We start from the raw sequence: 19,427 nt of genomic DNA on the forward strand, positions 1-19,427 counted from the left end.
TCCATCACTCCCCCTCTCCTATCACCTCCCAGCTTCTTCCCTCATCCATCACTCCCCCGCATCACCTAACAGCTTCCCTCATCCATCACTCCCACTCTCCTATCACCTCCCAGCTTCTTCCCTCATCCATCACTCCCCCTCACCTATCAACTCTCAGCTTCCCTCATCCATCACTCCCTCCTCTCCTATCACCTCCCAGCTTCCCTCATCCATCACTCCGCCTCTCCTATCACCTCCCAGCTCCTTCCCTCATCCATCCCTCCCCCTCACCAATCACCTCCCAGCTCCTTCCCTCATCCATCCCCTCCCCATCACCTCCGAGCTTCCCTCATCCATCACTCCCCTCTCCTATCACCTCCCAGCTTCCCTCATCCATCCCGCCCCTTCTCCTATCACCTCCCAGCTTCCCTCATCCATCCATTCCCCCTCTCCTATCACCTCCCAGCTTCCCTCATCCATCCCGCCCCCCTCCTATCACCTCCCAGCTTCCCTCATCCATCCATTCCCCCTCTCCTATCACCTCCCAGCTTCCCTCATGCATTCCGCCCCCTCTCCTATCACCTCACAGCTTCCCTCATCCATCCATTCCCCCTCTCCTATCACCTCCCAGCTTCTTCCCTCATCCATCACTCCCCCTATCACCTACCAGCTTCCCTCATCCATCACTCCCACTCTCCTATCACCTCCCAGCTTCTTCGCTCATCCATCACTCCCCCTCTCCTATAATCTCACAGCTTCCCTCATCCATCCATTCCCCCTCTCCTATAATCTCCAAGCTTCTTCCATCATCCATCACTCCCCCTTTCCTATCACCTACCAGCTTCTTCCCTCATCTATCACTCCCCCTCTTCTATCACCTCTTAGCTTCCCTAATCCATCCATTCCCCCTCTCCTATCACCTCCCAGCTTCTTCCCTCATCCATCACTCCCCCTCTCCTATAATCTCCAAGCTTCTTCCATCATCCATCACTCCCCCTTTCCTATCACCTACCAGCTTCTTCCCTCATCTATCACTCCCCCTCTTCTATCACCTCTTAGCTTCCCTAATCCATCCATTCCCCCACTCCTATCACCTCCCAGCTTCTTCCCTCATCCATCACTCCCCCTCTCCTATAATCTCCCACCTTCCCTCATCCATCACTCCCCCTCTCCTATAATCTCCAAGCTTCTTCCCTCATCTATCACTCCCCCTCTTCTATTACCTCCCAGCTTCCCTCATCCATCCATTCCCCCTCTCCTATCACCTCCCAGCTTCCCGCATGCATCCCGCCCCCTCTCCTATCACCTCCCAGCTTCCTTCATCCATCCATTCCCCCTCTCCTATCACCTCACAGCTTCCCTCATTCATCACTCCCCTTCTCCTATCACCTCGCAGCTTCCCTCATCCATCACTCCCCCTGTCCTATCACCTCACAGTTTCTTCCCTCATCCATCACTCCCCCGCATCACCTACCAGCTTCCCTCATCCATCACTCCCACTCTCCTATCACCTCCCAGCTCCTTCCCTCATCCATCCCTCCCCCCCACCTGTCACCTCCCAGCTCCTTCCCTCATCCATCCCCTCCCCATCACCTCCGAGCTTCCCTCATCCATCCATTCCCCCTCTCCTATCACCTCCCAGCTTCCCTCATGCATTCCGCCCCCTCTCCTATCAGCTCACAGCTTCCCTCATCCATCACTCACTCTCTCCTATCACCTCCCAGCTTCTTCCCTCATCCATCACTCCCCCCCCTATCGCCTACCAGCTTCCCTCATCCATCACTCCCCCTCTCCTATCACCTCCCAGCTAATTCCCTCATCCATCACTCCCCCTCTCCTATCACCTCCCAGCTACTTCCCTCATCCATCACACCCCACTCTCTTATCACATCCCAGCTTACCTCATCCATCCACCCCTCTCCTATCACCTCCCAGCTTCTTCCCTCATCCATCACTCCCCCATCACCTACCAGTTTCCCTCATCCATCACTCCCCCTCACCTATCAGCTCTCAGCTTCCCTCATCCATCACTCCCCCCTCTCCTATCACCTCCCAGCTTCCCTCATCCATCCCTCCCCCTCTCCTGTCACCTCCCAGCTCCTTCCCTCATCCATCCCCTCCCCATCACCTCCGAGCTTCCCTCATCCATCACTCCCCCTCTCCTATCACCTCCCAGCTTCTTCCCTCATCCATCACTCCCTCCTCTCCTATCACCTCCCAGCTTCCCTCATCCATCACTCCCCTCTCCTATCACCTCCCAGCTTCTTCCCTCATCCATCACTCCCCCCTATCACCTACCAGCTTCCCTCATCCATCACTCCCACTCTCCTATCACCTCCCAGCTTCTTCCCTCATCCATCACTCCCCCTCTCCTATAATCTCACAGCTTCCCTCATCCATCCAGTCCCCCTCTCCTATAATCTCCAAGCTTCTTCCATCATCCATCACTCCCCCTTTCCTATTACCTACCAGCTTCTTCCCTCATCTATCACTCCCCCTCTTCTATCACCTCTTAGCTTCCCTAATCCATCCATTCCCCCACTCCTATCACCTCCCAGCTTCTTCCCTCATCCATCACTCCCCCTCTCCTATAATCTCCAAGCTTCTTCCATCATCCATCACTCCCCCTTTCCTATCACCTTCCAGCTGCTTCCCTCATCTATCACTCCCTCTCTTCTATCACCTCCCAGCTTCCCTCATCCATCACTCCCTCCTCTCCTATCACCTCCCAGCTTCCCTCATCCATCACTCCGCCTCTCCTATCACCTCCCAGCTCCTTCCCTCATCCATCCCTCCCCCTCACCAATCACCTCCCAGCTCCTTCCCTCATCCATCCCCTCCCCATCACCTCCGAGCTTCCCTCATCCATCACTCCCCTCTCCTATCACCTCCCAGCTTCCCTCATCCATCCCGCCCCTTCTCCTATCACCTCCCAGCTTCCCTCATCCATCCATTCCCCCTCTCCTATCACCTCCCAGCTTCCCTCATCCATCCCGCCCCCCTCCTATCACCTCCCAGCTTCCCTCATCCATCCATTCCCCCTCTCCTATCACCTCCCAGCTTCCCTCATGCATTCCGCCCCCTTTCCTATCACCTCACAGCTTCCCTCATCCATCCATTCCCCCTCTCCTATCACCTCCCAGCTTCTTCCCTCATCCATCACTCCCCCTATCACCTACCAGCTTCCCTCATCCATCACTCCCACTCTCCTATCACCTCCCAGCTTCTTCGCTCATCCATCACTCCCCCTCTCCTATAATCTCACAGCTTCCCTCATCCATCCATTCCCCCTCTCCTATAATCTCCAAGCTTCTTCCATCATCCATCACTCCCCCTTTCCTATCACCTACCAGCTTCTTCCCTCATCTATCACTCCCCCTCTTCTATCACCTCTTAGCTTCCCTAATCCATCCATTCCCCCACTCCTATCACCTCCCAGCTTCTTCCCTCATCCATCACTCCCCCTCTCCTATAATCTCCCACCTTCCCTCATCCATCACTCCCCCTCTCCTATAATCTCCAAGCTTCTTCCCTCATCTATCACTCCCCCTCTTCTATTACCTCCCAGCTTCCCTCATCCATCCATTCCCCCTCTCCTATCACCTCCCAGCTTCCCGCATGCATCCCGCCCCCTCTCCTATCACCTCCCAGCTTCCTTCATCCATCCATTCCCCCTCTCCTATCACCTCACAGCTTCCCTCATTCATCACTCCCCTTCTCCTATCACCTCGCAGCTTCCCTCATCCATCACTCCCCCTGTCCTATCACCTCACAGTTTCTTCCCTCATCCATCACTCCCCCGCATCACCTACCAGCTTCCCTCATCCATCACTCCCACTCTCCTATCACCTCCCAGCTCCTTCCCTCATCCATCCCTCCCCCCCACCTGTCACCTCCCAGCTCCTTCCCTCATCCATCCACTCCCCATCACCTCCGAGCATCCCTCATCCATTACTCCCCTCTCCTATCACCTCCCAGCTTCCCTCATCCATCCCGCCCCCCTCCTATCACCTCCCAGCTTCCCTCATCCATCCATTCCCCCTCTCCTATCACCTCCCAGCTTCCCTCATGCATTCCGCCCCCTCTCCTATCAGCTCACAGCTTCCCTCATCCATCACTCCCCCTCTCCTTTCACCTCGCAGCTTCCCTCATCCATCACTCACTCTCTCCTATCACCTCCCAGCTTCTTCCCTCATCCATCACTCCCCCCCTATCGCCTACCAGCTTCCCTCATCCATCACTCCCCCTCTCCTATCACCTCCCAGCTAATTCCCTCATCCATCACTCCCCCTCTCCTATCACCTCCCAGCTACTTCCCTCATCCATCACACCCCACTCTCTTATCACATCCCAGCTTACCTCATCCATCCACCCCTCTCCTATCACCTCCCAGCTTCTTCCCTCATCCATCACTCCCCCATCACCTACCAGTTTCCCTCATCCATCACTCCCCCTCACCTATCAGCTCTCAGCTTCCCTCATCCATCACTCCCCCCTCTCCTATCACCTCCCAGCTTCCCTCATCCATCCCTCCCCCTCTCCTGTCACCTCCCAGCTCCTTCCCTCATCCATCCCCTCCCCATCACCTCCGAGCTTCCCTCATCCATCACTCCCCCTCTCCTATCACCTCCCAGCTTCTTCCCTCATCCATCACTCCCTCCTCTCCTATCACCTCCCAGCTTCCCTCATCCATCACTCCCCTCTCCTATCACCTCCCAGCTTCTTCCCTCATCCATCACTCCCCCCTATCACCTACCAGCTTCCCTCATCCATCACTCCCACTCTCCTATCACCTCCCAGCTTCTTCCCTCATCCATCACTCCCCCTCTCCTATAATCTCACAGCTTCCCTCATCCATCCAGTCCCCCTCTCCTATAATCTCCAAGCTTCTTCCATCATCCATCACTCCCCCTTTCCTATTACCTACCAGCTTCTTCCCTCATCTATCACTCCCCCTCTTCTATCACCTCTTAGCTTCCCTAATCCATCCATTCCCCCACTCCTATCACCTCCCAGCTTCTTCCCTCATCCATCACTCCCCCTCTCCTATAATCTCCAAGCTTCTTCCATCATCCATCACTCCCCCTTTCCTATCACCTTCCAGCTGCTTCCCTCATCTATCACTCCCTCTCTTCTATCACCTCCCAGCTTCCCTCATCCATCCATTCCCCCTCTCCTATCACCTCCCAGCTTCCCGCATGCATCCCGCCCCCTCTCCTATCACCTCCCAGCTTCCCTCATCCATCCATTCCCCCTCTCCTATCACCTCACAGCTTCCCTCATCCATCACTCCCATGCTCCTATCACCTCGCAGCTTCCCTCATCCATCACTCCCCCTCTCCTATCACCTCCCAGCTTCTTCCCTCATCCATCACTCCCCCGCATCACCTAGCAGCTTCCCTCATCCATCACTCCCACTCTCCTATCACCTCCCAGCTTCTTCCCTCATCCATCACTCCCCCTCACCTATCAACTCTCAGCTTCCCTCATCCATCACTCCCTCCTCTCCTATCACCTCCCAGCTTCCCTCATCCATCACTCCGCCTCTCCTATCACCTCCCAGCTTCTTCCCTCATCCATCACTCCCCCGCATCACCTAGCAGCTTCCCTCATCCATCACTCCCACTCTCCTATCACCTCCCAGCTTCTTCCCTCATCCATCACTCCCCCTTTCCTATCACCTACCAGCTTCTTCCCTCATCTATCACTCCCCCTCTTCTATCACCTCTTAGCTTCACTAATCCATCCATTCCCCCTCTCCTATCACCTCCCAGCTTCTTCCCTCATCCATCACTCCCCCTCTCCTATAATCTCCAAGCTTCTTCCATCATCCATCACTCCCCCTTTCCTATCACCTACCAGCTTCTTCCCTCATCTATCACTCCCCCTCTTCTATCACCTCTTAGCTTCCCTAATCCATCCATTCCCCCACTCCTATCACCTCCCAGCTTCTTCCCTCATCCATCACTCCCCCTCTCCTATAATCTCCCACCTTCCCTCATCCATCACTCCCCCTCTCCTATAATCTCCAAGCTTCTTCCCTCATCTATCACTCCCCCTCTTCTATTACCTCCCAGCTTCCCTCATCCATCCATTCCCCCTCTCCTATCACCTCCCAGCTTCCCGCATGCATCCCGCCCCCTCTCCTATCACCTCCCAGCTTCCTTCATCCATCCATTCCCCCTCTCCTATCACCTCACAGCTTCCCTCATTCATCACTCCCCTTCTCCTATCACCTCGCAGCTTCCCTCATCCATCACTCCCCCTGTCCTATCACCTCACAGTTTCTTCCCTCATCCATCACTCCCCCGCATCACCTACCAGCTTCCCTCATCCATCACTCCCACTCTCCTATCACCTCCCAGCTCCTTCCCTCATCCATCCCTCCCCCCCACCTGTCACCTCCCAGCTCCTTCCCTCATCCATCCCCTCCCCATCACCTCCGAGCTTCCCTCATCCATTACTCCCCTCTCCTATCACCTCCCAGCTTCCCTCATCCATCCCGCCCCCTCTCCTATCACCTCCCAGCTTCCCTCATCCATCCATTCCCCCTCTCCTATCACCTCCCAGCTTCCCTCATGCATTCCGCCCCCTCTCCTATCAGCTCACAGCTTCCCTCATCCATCACTCACTCTCTCCTATCACCTCCCAGCTTCTTCCCTCATCCATCACTCCCCCCCCTATCGCCTACCAGCTTCCCTCATCCATCACTCCCCCTCTCCTATCACCTCCCAGCTAATTCCCTCATCCATCACTCCCCCTCTCCTATCACCTCCCAGCTACTTCCCTCATCCATCACACCCCACTCTCTTATCACATCCCAGCTTACCTCATCCATCCACCCCTCTCCTATCACCTCCCAGCTTCTTCCCTCATCCATCACTCCCCCATCACCTACCAGTTTCCCTCATCCATCACTCCCCCTCACCTATCAGCTCTCAGCTTCCCTCATCCATCACTCCCCCCTCTCCTATCACCTCCCAGCTTCCCTCATCCATCCCTCCCCCTCTCCTGTCACCTCCCAGCTCCTTCCCTCATCCATCCCCTCCCCATCACCTCCGAGCTTCCCTCATCCATCACTCCCCCTCTCCTATCACCTCCCAGCTTCTTCCCTCATCCATCACTCCCTCCTCTCCTATCACCTCCCAGCTTCCCTCATCCATCACTCCCCTCTCCTATCACCTCCCAGCTTCTTCCCTCATCCATCACTCCCCCCTATCACCTACCAGCTTCCCTCATCCATCACTCCCACTCTCCTATCACCTCCCAGCTTCTTCCCTCATCCATCACTCCCCCTCTCCTATAATCTCACAGCTTCCCTCATCCATCCAGTCCCCCTCTCCTATAATCTCCAAGCTTCTTCCATCATCCATCACTCCCCCTTTCCTATTACCTACCAGCTTCTTCCCTCATCTATCACTCCCCCTCTTCTATCACCTCTTAGCTTCCCTAATCCATCCATTCCCCCACTCCTATCACCTCCCAGCTTCTTCCCTCATCCATCACTCCCCCTCTCCTATAATCTCCAAGCTTCTTCCATCATCCATCACTCCCCCTTTCCTATCACCTTCCAGCTGCTTCCCTCATCTATCACTCCCTCTCTTCTATCACCTCCCAGCTTCCCTCATCCATCACTCCCTCCTCTCCTATCACCTCCCAGCTTCCCTCATCCATCACTCCACCTCTCCTATCACCTCCCAGCTCCTTCCCTCATCCATCCCTCCCCCTCACCAATCACCTCCCAGCTCCTTCCCTCATCCATCCCCTCCCCATCACCTCCGAGCTTCCCTCATCCATCACTCCCCTCTCCTATCACCTCCCAGCTTCCCTCATCCATCCCGCCCCTTCTCCTATCACCTCCCAGCTTCCCTCATCCATCCATTCCCCCTCTCCTATCACCTCCCAGCTTCCCTCATCCATCCCGCCCCCCTCCTATCACCTCCCAGCTTCCCTCATCCATCCATTCCCCCTCTCCTATCACCTCCCAGCTTCCCTCATGCATTCCGCCCCCTTTCCTATCACCTCACAGCTTCCCTCATCCATCCATTCCCCCTCTCCTATCACCTCCCAGCTTCTTCCCTCATCCATCACTCCCCCTATCACCTACCAGCTTCCCTCATCCATCACTCCCACTCTCCTATCACCTCCCAGCTTCTTCGCTCATCCATCACTCCCCCTCTCCTATAATCTCACAGCTTCCCTCATCCATCCATTCCCCCTCTCCTATAATCTCCAAGCTTCTTCCATCATCCATCACTCCCCCTTTCCTATCACCTACCAGCTTCTTCCCTCATCTATCACTCCCCCTCTTCTATCACCTCTTAGCTTCCCTAATCCATCCATTCCCCCACTCCTATCACCTCCCAGCTTCTTCCCTCATCCATCACTCCCCCTCTCCTATAATCTCCCACCTTCCCTCATCCATCACTCCCCCTCTCCTATAATCTCCAAGCTTCTTCCCTCATCTATCACTCCCCCTCTTCTATTACCTCCCAGCTTCCCTCATCCATCCATTCCCCCTCTCCTATCACCTCCCAGCTTCCCGCATGCATCCCGCCCCCTCTCCTATCACCTCCCAGCTTCCTTCATCCATCCATTCCCCCTCTCCTATCACCTCACAGCTTCCCTCATTCATCACTCCCCTTCTCCTATCACCTCGCAGCTTCCCTCATCCATCACTCCCCCTGTCCTATCACCTCACAGTTTCTTCCCTCATCCATCACTCCCCCGCATCACCTACCAGCTTCCCTCATCCATCACTCCCACTCTCCTATCACCTCCCAGCTCCTTCCCTCATCCATCCCTCCCCCCCACCTGTCACCTCCCAGCTCCTTCCCTCATCCATCCACTCCCCATCACCTCCGAGCATCCCTCATCCATTACTCCCCTCTCCTATCACCTCCCAGCTTCCCTCATCCATCCCGCCCCCCTCCTATCACCTCCCAGCTTCCCTCATCCATCCATTCCCCCTCTCCTATCACCTCCCAGCTTCCCTCATGCATTCCGCCCCCTCTCCTATCAGCTCACAGCTTCCCTCATCCATCACTCCCCCTCTCCTTTCACCTCGCAGCTTCCCTCATCCATCACTCACTCTCTCCTATCACCTCCCAGCTTCTTCCCTCATCCATCACTCCCCCCCTATCGCCTACCAGCTTCCCTCATCCATCACTCCCCCTCTCCTATCACCTCCCAGCTAATTCCCTCATCCATCACTCCCCCTCTCCTATCACCTCCCAGCTACTTCCCTCATCCATCACACCCCACTCTCTTATCACATCCCAGCTTACCTCATCCATCCACCCCTCTCCTATCACCTCCCAGCTTCTTCCCTCATCCATCACTCCCCCATCACCTACCAGTTTCCCTCATCCATCACTCCCCCTCACCTATCAGCTCTCAGCTTCCCTCATCCATCACTCCCCCCTCTCCTATCACCTCCCAGCTTCCCTCATCCATCCCTCCCCCTCTCCTGTCACCTCCCAGCTCCTTCCCTCATCCATCCCCTCCCCATCACCTCCGAGCTTCCCTCATCCATCACTCCCCCTCTCCTATCACCTCCCAGCTTCTTCCCTCATCCATCACTCCCTCCTCTCCTATCACCTCCCAGCTTCCCTCATCCATCACTCCCCTCTCCTATCACCTCCCAGCTTCTTCCCTCATCCATCACTCCCCCCTATCACCTACCAGCTTCCCTCATCCATCACTCCCACTCTCCTATCACCTCCCAGCTTCTTCCCTCATCCATCACTCCCCCTCTCCTATAATCTCACAGCTTCCCTCATCCATCCAGTCCCCCTCTCCTATAATCTCCAAGCTTCTTCCATCATCCATCACTCCCCCTTTCCTATTACCTACCAGCTTCTTCCCTCATCTATCACTCCCCCTCTTCTATCACCTCTTAGCTTCCCTAATCCATCCATTCCCCCACTCCTATCACCTCCCAGCTTCTTCCCTCATCCATCACTCCCCCTCTCCTATAATCTCCAAGCTTCTTCCATCATCCATCACTCCCCCTTTCCTATCAACTTCCAGCTGCTTCCCTCATCTATCACTCCCTCTCTTCTATCACCTCCCAGCTTCCCTCATCCATCCATTCCCCCTCTCCTATCACCTCCCAGCTTCCCGCATGCATCCCGCCCCCTCTCCTATCACCTCCCAGCTTCCCTCATCCATCCATTCCCCCTCTCCTATCACCTCACAGCTTCCCTCATCCATCACTCCCATGCTCCTATCACCTCGCAGCTTCCCTCATCCATCACTCCCCCTCTCCTATCACCTCCCAGCTTCTTCCCTCATCCATCACTCCCCCGCATCACCTAGCAGCTTCCCTCATCCATCACTCCCACTCTCCTATCACCTCCCAGCTTCTTCCCTCATCCATCACTCCCCCTCACCTATCAACTCTCAGCTTCCCTCATCCATCACTCCCTCCTCTCCTATCACCTCCCAGCTTCCCTCATCCATCACTCCGCCTCTCCTATCACCTCCCAGCTCCTTCCCTCATCCATCCCTCCCCCTCACCAATCACCTCCCAGCTCCTTCCCTCATCCATCCCCTCCCCATCACCTCCGAGCTTCCCTCATCCATCACTCCCCTCTCCTATCACCTCCCAGCTTCCCTCATCCATCCCGCCCCTTCTCCTATCACCTCCCAGCTTCCCTCATCCATCCATTCCCCCTCTCCTATCACCTCCCAGCTTCCCTCATCCATCCCGCCCCCCTCCTATCACCTCCCAGCTTCCCTCATCCATCCATTCCCCCTCTCCTATCACCTCCCAGCTTCCCTCATGCATTCCGCCCCCTCTCCTATCACCTCACAGCTTCCCTCATCCATCCATTCCCCCTCTCCTATCACCTCCCAGCTTCTTCCCTCATCCATCACTCCCCCTATCACCTACCAGCTTCCCTCATCCATCACTCCCACTCTCCTATCACCTCCCAGCTTCTTCGCTCATCCATCACTCCCACTCTCCTATAATCTCACAGCTTCCCTCATCCATCCATTCCCCCTCTCCTATAATCTCCAAGCTTCTTCCATCATCCATCACTCCCCCTTTCCTATCACCTACCAGCTGCTTCCCTCATCTATCACTCCCCCTCTTCTATCACCTCTTAGCTTCCCTAATCCATCCATTCCCCCACTCCTATCACCTCCCAGCTTCTTCCCTCATCCATCACTCCCCCTCTCCTATAATCTCCCACCTTCCCTCATCCATCACTCCCCCTCTCCTATAATCTCCAAGCTTCTTCCCTCATCTATCACTCCCCCTCTTCTATTACCTCCCAGCTTCCCTCATCCATCCATTCCCCCTCTCCTATCACCTCCCAGCTTCCCGCATGCATCCCGCCCCCTCTCCTATCACCTCCCAGCTTCCTTCATCCATCCATTCCCCCTCTCCTATCACCTCACAGCTTCCCTCATTCATCACTCCCCTTCTCCTATCACCTCGCAGCTTCCCTCATCCATCACTCCCCCTGTCCTATCAACTCACAGTTTCTTCCCTCATCCATCACTCCCCCGCATCACCTACCAGCTTCCCTCATCCATCACTCCCACTCTCCTATCACCTCCCAGCTTCTTCCCTCATACATCACTCCCCCTCACCTATCAACTCTCAGCTTCCCTCATCCATCACTCCCTCCTCTCCTATCACCTCCCAGCTCCTTCCCTCATCCATCCCTCCCCCCCACCTGTCACCTCCCAGCTCCTTCCCTCATCCATCCCCTCCCCATCACCTCCGAGCTTCCCTCATCCATCACTCCCCTCTCCTATCACCTCCCAGCTTCCCTCATCCATCACTCCCCCTCTCCTATCACCTCCCAGCTTCTTCCCTCATCCATCACTCCCTCCTCTCCTATCACCTCCCAGCTTCCCTCATCCATCACTCCCCTCTCCTATCACCTCCCAGCTTCTTCCCTCATCCATCACTCCCCCCTATCACCTACCAGCTTCCCTCATCCATCACTCCCACTCTCCTATCACCTCCCAGCTTCTTCCCTCATCCATCACTCCCCCTCTCCTATAATCTCACAGCTTCCCTCATCCATCCAGTCCCCCTCTCCTATAATCTCCAAGCTTCTTCCATCATCCATCACTCCCCCTTTCCTATTACCTACCAGCTTCTTCCCTCATCTATCACTCCCCCTCTTCTATCACCTCTTAGCTTCCCTAATCCATCCATTCCCCCACTCCAATCACCTCCCAGCTTCTTCCCTCATCCATCACTCCCCCTCTCCTATAATCTCCAAGCTTCTTCCATCATCCATCACTCCCCCTTTCCTATCACCTTCCAGCTGCTTCCCTCATCTATCACTCCCTCTCTTCTATCACCTCCCAGCTTCCCTCATCCATCCATTCCCCCTCTCCTATCACCTCCCAGCTTCCCGCATGCATCCCGCCCCCTCTCCTATCACCTCCCAGCTTCCCTCATCCATCCATTCCCCCTCTCCTATCACCTCACAGCTTCCCTCATCCATCACTCCCATGCTCCTATCACCTCGCAGCTTCCCTCATCCATCACTCCCCCTCTCCTATCACCTCCCAGCTTCTTCCCTCATCCATCACTCCCCCGCATCACCTAACAGCTTCCCTCATCCATCACTCCCACTCTCCTATCACCTCCCAGCTTCTTCCCTCATCCATCACTCCCCCTCACCTATCAACTCTCAGCTTCCCTCATCCATCACTCCCTCCTCTCCTATCACCTCCCAGCTTCCCTCATCCATCACTCCGCCTCTCCTATCACCTCCCAGCTCCTTCCCTCATCCATCCCTCCCCCTCACCAATCACCTCCCAGCTCCTTCCCTCATCCATCCCCTCCCCATCACCTCCGAGCTTCCCTCATCCATCACTCCCCTCTCCTATCACCTCCCAGCTTCCCTCATCCATCCCGCCCCTTCTCCTATCACCTCCCAGCTTCCCTCATCCATCCATTCCCCCTCTCCTATCACCTCCCAGCTTCCCTCATCCATCCCGCCCCCCTCCTATCACCTCCCAGCTTCCCTCATCCATCCATTCCCCCTCTCCTATCACCTCCCAGCTTCCCTCATGCATTCCGCCCCCTCTCCTATCACCTCACAGCTTCCCTCATCCATCCATTCCCCCTCTCCTATCACCTCCCAGCTTCTTCCCTCATCCATCACTCCCCCTATCACCTACCAGCTTCCCTCATCCATCACTCCCACTCTCCTATCACCTCCCAGCTTCTTCGCTCATCCATCACTCCCCCTCTCCTATAATCTCACAGCTTCCCTCATCCATCCATTCCCCCTCTCCTATAATCTCCAAGCTTCTTCCATCATCCATCACTCCCCCTTTCCTATCACCTACCAGCTTCTTCCCTCATCTATCACTCCCCCTCTTCTATCACCTCTTAGCTTCCCTAATCCATCCATTCCCCCACTCCTATCACCTCCCAGCTTCTTCCCTCATCCATCACTCCCCCTCTCCTATAATCTCCCACCTTCCCTCATCCATCACTCCCCCTCTCCTATAATCTCCAAGCTTCTTCCCTCATCTATCACTCCCCCTCTTCTATTACCTCCCAGCTTCCCTCATCCATCCATTCCCCCTCTCCTATCACCTCCCAGCTTCCCGCATGCATCCCGCCCCCTCTCCTATCACCTCCCAGCTTCCTTCATCCATCCATTCCCCCTCTCCTATCACCTCACAGCTTCCCTCATTCATCACTCCCCTTCTCCTATCACTTCGCAGCTTCCCTCATCCATCACTCCCCCTGTCCTATCACCTCACAGTTTCTTCCCTCATCCATCACTCCCCCGCATCACCTACCAGCTTCCCTCATCCATCACTCCCACTCTCCTATCACCTCCCAGCTCCTTCCCTCATCCATCCCTCCCCCCCACCTGTCACCTCCCAGCTCCTTCCCTCATCCATCCACTCCCCATCACCTCCGAGCATCCCTCATCCATTACTCCCCTCTCCTATCACCTCCCAGCTTCCCTCATCCATCCCGCCCCCCTCCTATCACCTCCCAGCTTCCCTCATCCATCCATTCCCCCTCTCCTATCACCTACCAGCTTCCCTCATCCATCACTCCCACTCTCCTATCACCTCCCAGCTTCTTCGCTCATCCATCACTCCCCCTCTCCTATAATCTCACAGCTTCCCTCATCCATCCATTCCCCCTCTCCTATAATCTCCAAGCTTCTTCCATCATCCATCACTCCCCCTTTCCTATCACCTACCAGCTTCTTCCCTCATCTATCACTCCCCCTCTTCTATCACCTCTTAGCTTCCCTAATCCATCCATTCCCCCACTCCTATCACCTCCCAGCTTCTTCCCTCATCCATCACTCCCCCTCTCCTATAATCTCCCACCTTCCCTCATCCATCACTCCCCCTCTCCTATAATCTCCAAGCTTCTTCCCTCATCTATCACTCCCCCTCTTCTATTACCTCCCAGCTTCCCTCATCCATCCATTCCCCCTCTCCTATCACCTCCCAGCTTCCCGCATGCATCCCGCCCCCTCTCCTATCACCTCCCAGCTTCCTTCATCCATCCATTCCCCCTCTCCTATCACCTCACAGCTTCCCTCATTCATCACTCCCCTTCTCCTATCACCTCGCAGCTTCCCTCATCCATCACTCCCCCTGTCCTATCACCTCACAGTTTCTTCCCTCATCCATCACTCCCCCGCATCACCTACCAGCTTCCCTCATCCATCACTCCCACTCTCCTATCACCTCCCAGCTCCTTCCCTCATCCATCCCTCCCCCCCACCTGTCACCTCCCAGCTCCTTCCCTCATCCATCCACTCCCCATCACCTCCGAGCATCCCTCATCCATTACTCCCCTCTCCTATCACCTCCCAGCTTCCCTCATCCATCCCGCCCCCCTCCTATCACCTCCCAGCTTCCCTCATCCATCCATTCCCCCTCTCCTATCACCTCCCAGCTTCCCTCATGCATTCCGCCCCCTCTCCTATCAGCTCACAGCTTCCCTCATCCATCACTCCCCCTCTCCTTTCACCTCGCAGCTTCCCTCATCCATCACTCACTCTCTCCTATCACCTCCCAGCTTCTTCCCTCATCCATCACTCCCCCCCTATCGCCTACCAGCTTCCCTCATCCATCACTCCCCCTCTCCTATCACCTCCCAGCTAATACCCTCATCCATCACTCCCCCTCTCCTATCACCTCCCAGCTACTTCCCTCATCCATCACACCCCACTCTCTTATCACATCCCAGCTTACCTCATCCATCCACCCCTCTCCTATCACCTCCCAGCTTCTTCCCTCATCCATCACTCCCCCATCACCTACCAGTTTCCCTCATCCATCACTCCCCCTCACCTATCAGCTCTCAGCTTCCCTCATCCATCACTCCCCCCTCTCCTATCACCTCCCAGCTTCCCTCATCCATCCCTCCCACTCTCCTGTCACCTCCCAGCTCCTTCCCTCATCCATCCCCTCCCCATCACCTCCGAGCTTCCCTCATCCATCACTCCCCCTCTCCTATCACCTCCCAGCTTCTTCCCTCATCCATCACTCCCTCCTCTCCTATCACCTCCCAGCTTCCCTCATCCATCACTCCCCTCTCCTATCACCTCCCAGCTTCTTCCCTCATCCATCACTCCCCCCTATCACCTACCAGCTTCCCTCATCCATCACTCCCACTCTCCTATCACCTCCCAGCTTCTTCCCTCATCCATCACTCCCCCTCTCCTATAATCTCACAGCTTCCCTCATCCATCCAGTCCCCCTCTCCTATAATCTCCAAGCTTCTTCCATCATCCATCACTCCCCCTTTCCTATTACCTACCAGCTTCTTCCCTCATCTATCACTCCCCCTCTTCTATCACCTCTTAGCTTCCCTAATCCATCCATTCCCCCACTCCTATCACCTCCCAGCTTCTTCCCTCATCCATCACTCCCCCTCTCCTATAATCTCCAAGCTTCTTCCATCATCCATCACTCCCCCTTTCCTATCACCTTCCAGCTGCTTCCCTCATCTATCACTCCCTCTCTTCTATCACCTCCCAGCTTCCCTCATCCATCCATTCCCCCTCTCCTATCACCTCCCAGCTTCCCGCATGCATCCCGCCCCCTCTCCTATCACCTCCCAGCTTCCCTCATCCATCCATTCCCCCTCTCCTATCACCTCACAGCTTCCCTCATCCATCACTCCCATGCTCCTATCACCTCGCAGCTTCCCTCATCCATCACTCCCCCTCTCCTATCACCTCCCAGCTTCTTCCCTCATCCATCACTCCCCCGCATCACCTAGCAGCTTCCCTCATCCATCACTCCCACTCTCCTATCACCTCCCAGCTTCTTCCCTCATCCATCACTCCCCCTCACCTATCAACTCTCAGCTTCCCTCATCCATCACTCCCTCCTCTCCTATCACCTCCCAGCTTCCCTCATCCATCACTCCGCCTCTCCTATCACCTCCCAGCTCCTTCCCTCATCCATCCCTCCCCCTCACCAATCACCTCCCAGCTCCTTCCCTCATCCATCCCCTCCCCATCACCTCCGAGCTTCCCTCATCCATCACTCCCCTCTCCTATCACCTCCCAGCTTCCCTCATCCATCCCGCCCCTTCTCCTATCACCTCCCAGCTTCCCTCATCCATCCATTCCCCCTCTCCTATCACCTCCCAGCTTCCCTCATCCATCCCGCCCTCCTCCTATCACCTCCCAGCTTCCCTCATCCATCCATTCCCCCTCTCCTATCACCTCCCAGCTTCCCTCATGCATTCCGCCCCCTCTCCTATCACCTCACAGCTTCCCTCATCCATCCATTCCCCCTCTCCTATCACCTCCCAGCTTCTTCCCTCATCCATCACTCCCCCTATCACCTACCAGCTTCCCTCATCCATCACTCCCACTCTCCTATCACCTCCCAGCTTCTTCGCTCATCCATCACTCCCCCTCTCCTATAATCTCACAGCTTCCCTCATCCATCCATTCCCCCTCTCCTATAATCTCCAAGCTTCTTCCATCATCCATCACTCCCCCTTTCCTATCACCTACCAGCTGCTTCCCTCATCTATCACTCCCCCTCTTCTATCACCTCTTAGCTTCCCTAATCCATCCATTCCCCCACTCCTATCACCTCCCAGCTTCTTCCCTCATCCATCACTCCCCCTCTCCTATAATCTCCCACCTTCCCTCATCCATCACTCCCCCTCTCCTATAATCTCCAAGCTTCTTCCCTCATCTATCACTCCCCCTCTTCTATTACCTCCCAGCTTCCCTCATCCATCCATTCCCCCTCTCCTATCACCTCCCAGCTTCCCGCATGCATCCCGCCCCCTCTCCTATCACCTCCCAGCTTCCTTCATCCATCCATTCCCCCTCTCCTATCACCTCACAGCTTCCCTCATTCATCACTCCCCTTCTCCTATCACCTCGCAGCTTCCCTCATCCATCACTCCCTCTGTCCTATCAACTCACAGTTTCTTCCCTCATCCATCACTCCCCCGCATCACCTACCAGCTTCCCTCATCCATCACTCCCACTCTCCTATCACCTCCCAGCTTCTTCCCTCATACATCACTCCCCCTCACCTATCAACTCTCAGCTTCCCTCATCCATCACTCCCTCCTCTCCTATCACCTCCCAGCTCCTTCCCTCATCCATCCCTCCCCCCCACCTGTCACCTCCCAGCTCCTTCCCTCATCCATCCCCTCCCCATCACCTCCGAGCTTCCCTCATCCATCACTCCCCTCTCCTATCACCTCCCAGCTTCCCTCATCCATCACTCCCCCTCTCCTATCACCTCCCAGCTTCTTCCCTCATCCATCACTCCCTCCTCTCCTATCACCTCCCAGCTTCCCTCATCCATCACTCCCCTCTCCTATCACCTCCCAGCTTCTTCCCTCATCCATCACTCCCCCCTTTCACCTACCAGCTTCCCTCATCCATCACTCCCACTCTCCTATCACCTCCCAGCTTCTTCCCTCATCCATCACTCCCCCTCTCCTATAATCTCACAGCTTCCCTCATCCATCCAGTCCCCCTCTCCTATAATCTCCAAGCTTCTTCCATCATCCATCACTCCCCCTTTCCTATTACCTACCAGCTTCTTCCCTCATCTATCACTCCCCCTCTTCTATCACCTCTTAGCTTCCCTAATCCATCCATTCCCCCACTCCAATCACCTCCCAGCTTCTTCCCTCATCCATCACTCCCCCTCTCCTATAATCTCCAAGCTTCTTCCATCATCCATCACTCCCCCTTTCCTATCACCTTCCAGCTGCTTCCCTCATCTATCACTCCCTCTCTTCTATCACCTCCCAGCTTCCCTCATCCATCCATTCCCCCTCTCCTATCACCTCCCAGCTTCCCGCATGCATCCCGCCCCCTCTCCTATCACCTCCCAGCTTCCCTCATCCATCCATTCCCCCTCTCCTATCACCTCACAGCTTCCCTCATCCATCACTCCCATGCTCCTATCACCTCGCAGCTTCCCTCATCCATCACTCCCCCTCTCCTATCACCTCCCAGCTTCTTCCCTCATCCATCACTCCCCCGCATCACCTAACAGCTTCCCTCATCCATCACTCCCACTCTCCTATCACCTCCCAGCTTCTTCCCTCATCCATCACTCCCCCTCACCTATCAACTCTCAGCTTCCCTCATCCATCACTCCCTCCTCTCCTATCACCTCCCAGCTTCCCTCATCCATCACTCCGCCTCTCCTATCACCTCCCAGCTCCTTCCCTCATCCATCCCTCCCCCTCACCAATCACCTCCCAGCTCCTTCCCTCATCCATCCCCTCCCCATCACCTCCGAGCTTCCCTCATCCATCACTCCCCTCTCCTATCACCTCCCAGCTTCCCTCATCCATCCCGCCCCTTCTCCTATCACCTCCCAGCTTCCCTCATCCATCCATTCCCCCTCTCCTATCACCTCCCAGCTTCCCTCATCCATCCCGCCCCCCTCCTATCACCTCCCAGCTTCCCTCATCCATCCATTCCCCCTCTCCTATCACCTCCCAGCTTCCCTCATGCATTCCGCCCCCTCTCCTATCACCTCACAGCTTCCCTCATCCATCCATTCCCCCTCTCCTATCACCTCCCAGCTTCTTCCCTCATCCATCACTCCCCCTATCACCTACCAGCTTCCCTCATCCATCACTCCCACTCTCCTATCACCTCCCAGCTTCTTCGCTCATCCATCACTCCCCCTCTCCTATAATCTCACAGCTTCCCTCATCCATCCATTCCCCCTCTCCTATAATCTCCAAGCTTCTTCCATCATCCATCACTCCCCCTTTCCTATCACCTACCAGCTTCTTCCCTCATCTATCACTCCCCCTCTTCTATCACCTCTTAGCTTCCCTAATCCATCCATTCCCCCACTCCTATCACCTCCCAGCTTCTTCCCTCATCCATCACTCCCCCTCTCCTATAATCTCCCACCTTCCCTCATCCATCACTCCCCCTCTCCTATAATCTCCAAGCTTCTTCCCTCATCTA

This window comes from Hemitrygon akajei, chromosome 2 (genome assembly GCF_048418815.1).
Source record: "Hemitrygon akajei chromosome 2, sHemAka1.3, whole genome shotgun sequence".
Lineage (NCBI taxonomy): Eukaryota > Metazoa > Chordata > Chondrichthyes > Myliobatiformes > Dasyatidae > Hemitrygon > Hemitrygon akajei.